Source organism: Lampris incognitus, chromosome 1, assembly GCF_029633865.1.
Source record: "Lampris incognitus isolate fLamInc1 chromosome 1, fLamInc1.hap2, whole genome shotgun sequence".
Lineage (NCBI taxonomy): Eukaryota > Metazoa > Chordata > Actinopteri > Lampriformes > Lampridae > Lampris > Lampris incognitus.
Window position 1 is genome coordinate 9,952,495 of NC_079211.1, and position 2,500 is coordinate 9,954,994.

General features: G+C 52.3%; 1 protein-coding gene across 1 annotated transcript in view; it reads right to left on the reverse strand.

The window, feature by feature from the left end:
* mgat4b (alpha-1,3-mannosyl-glycoprotein 4-beta-N-acetylglucosaminyltransferase B) overlaps window positions 1–2,500 on the reverse strand; it is a 190,981-nt gene that overhangs the window by 75,336 nt on the left and 113,145 nt on the right. The gene's annotated exons all lie outside the window — the stretch shown is intronic.

Sequence of the window (2,500 nt, forward strand, 5' to 3'; positions counted from 1 at the left end):
CACTAGTGCCTCCTCTGGTCGGTCGGGGGAGGGGGAACTGGGGGGAATAGCGTGATCCTCCCACGCGCTACGTCCCCCTGGTGAAACTCCTCACTGTCAGGTGAAAAGAAGCGGCTGGCGACTCCACACGTATGGGAGGAGGTGTGTGGTAGTCTGCGGCCCTCCCTGGATCAGCGGGGGTGGGGTGGGGTGGGGTGGGGTGGGGCAGCAGCCGGGACGGCTCGGAAGACAAAAACTTCCAAGGTACAATCTGTAAAGGCATGCACAGCCTCCGCCGATGTTTGGACTTTGGCAAAACCCGGCTGAGCAGTTAGCGCACAATTTGCGGTACAAAATGGGTTTTTCAAAGGTTCTGAATCACTGCAACCACCAGAGGTGCTTGATCGTACGGTCAGAACTTGTACACAGTAATCACCAGGCTGACGGGCCCAGCAGGAGGCGGAGCTTAGCAGGAGACAGATACGTAGCGACTTTAAACGACACGGCGTCTAACACTATAACAACGCTGTAACAACGACGGCGCATGCGGCACATCGACTTCACAACGAGCGGCCCTTTAGACAGTAGAGCCGTATTAGGGCTTAATTCGGGCCAGATCCTGCCAGAGCAGGACCCAGGACCTCCTCTGTCCCCATCAAAATCTGTAAATACCCACGCAGACACGGGGGAGAACATGCAAACTCACACAGAGGACGACCCGGGACGACCCCCCCCCCCCCCCCCGAGGCTGGACTACCCCGGGGCTCGAACCCAGGACCTTCTTGCTGTGAGGCGACCGCGCTACTGCGCCCATCTGTAAATAGATTTTGTGCAATATTTAATGTCAGTTTTTGTCTTTTATTCCCCACTGAAGTTGCTTGTAAATGGTTAGTTTGCCTATTACGGATGCATTTTAAATCAGATTTGAAGAGAGAGAGAGAGAGAGAGATCAGGTCACTCGGCGATGCCTGAAGCGGGAGAGTTTTGTGCACGTCACGTAGGCTAAAACTGCTGCGATCTGAATTAGGACAACCTCAGCAACAAGGAGGGACCGGGTAAAATGTCAAAATAATGACGGATTTACAAATGAAGCGGTGGTTATTAGGCACAGACGCGATCCACTGGACATATAGTACAACCACGAGGAGCTGACTGGGAGCTTTCGATTCTGTAGGAGCTCATTGAAGAGCCGTCGCCGGTGTCGGACCACGACGCGGCGTTGTCGAACCGCGTCGCAGCTGCTAACGGGCGCTTCGTCTTTATGCAAACGGTGCGTTCCGGAAGACGGCCGGAGACACGATCAGCATCCACCAATCAGCCGGCTTTCGGGCCGTCCCCACGGTGTCCCTGGCACCGGGCCGCCGCCTCGCCCTGTGTCACTAAAATAGCTATTATTAAACCAACAAACTACATTAGCACTCACTGAACGATCCCTTATAACCACCACTGCTTCTTCTTCTTCTTTGCTACTGCGCTGGACTTCCTGGCAGTCGGTGTTTTCTGGCCGTACAGCTCTATTAATTTTCTTATCTCAACGTCCATGAAATTGACTTTTCCTTTCTCTTTGATCCTCCATTACGTTGTTGCAAATTAGAAATGATTAGCTACAAATTAGCATGACAGCCAGAGATGGCTAACAACGTATCCTAGCAACGCACGCTGCCAGGCCATAGCCGCAGTCGCGTGGGCTTTCGCATGGACGCACATCGCCGAGACCGGGCGTGGTTAAGTTTGGTTGGTGCGGCCGACGTAAAGTCCATTCTAAAGACTGGTCTTGAAGACCGACTTAGGACCAGGCTTAGTAAAGACCAGCTGGTGCCACCCATCCCAGATGAACTTCCAGTTTAAAGAGGGTCTCAGCTGTGGATGTCTCGAGAGTTCAACCACACCCAAACCACTAAAGTCGAAAGAGGGGCAGGTTTGCAAACAGGAAGTCTTTGTAAATCACCCTTTGCCAAGTCCCGCCCTTCCATTCCTTGGTTACCGTTGCTAGGTTAGACAAACAATAGTCTCAGATAGTCTGTTTCCATTGAAAAGCTATCAAAAACAACTGTTGATTTATCCATCCATCCTTTATCCCAACCGCTTATCCTGCTCTCGTGGGGATGCTGGAGCTTATCCCAGCATTCACTGGGCGGCAGGCGGGAAGACACTCTGGACAGGCCGCCAGGCCACTACCAGGCCGACAAACACACACACACACACACACATTCACACCTAGGGACAATTTAGTACGGCTGATTCACCTGACCTACAGGTCTTCGGACTGTGGGAGGAAACCGGAGCACCCGGAGGAAACCCACGCAGACACGGGGAGGACGTGCAAACTCCACACAGAGGACAACCCGGGACGACTCCCAAGGTCGGACTACCCCGGGGCTCGAACCCAGAACCTTCTTGCTGTGAGGAAACCGTGCTAACTACTGCGCCACCATGCTGCAGATTGAATGTTGATTTTACTGACTTTTATTTCTATTTAATTCATGCATTTCTTAAGAAAAATTATAAGTAATAAGAAACA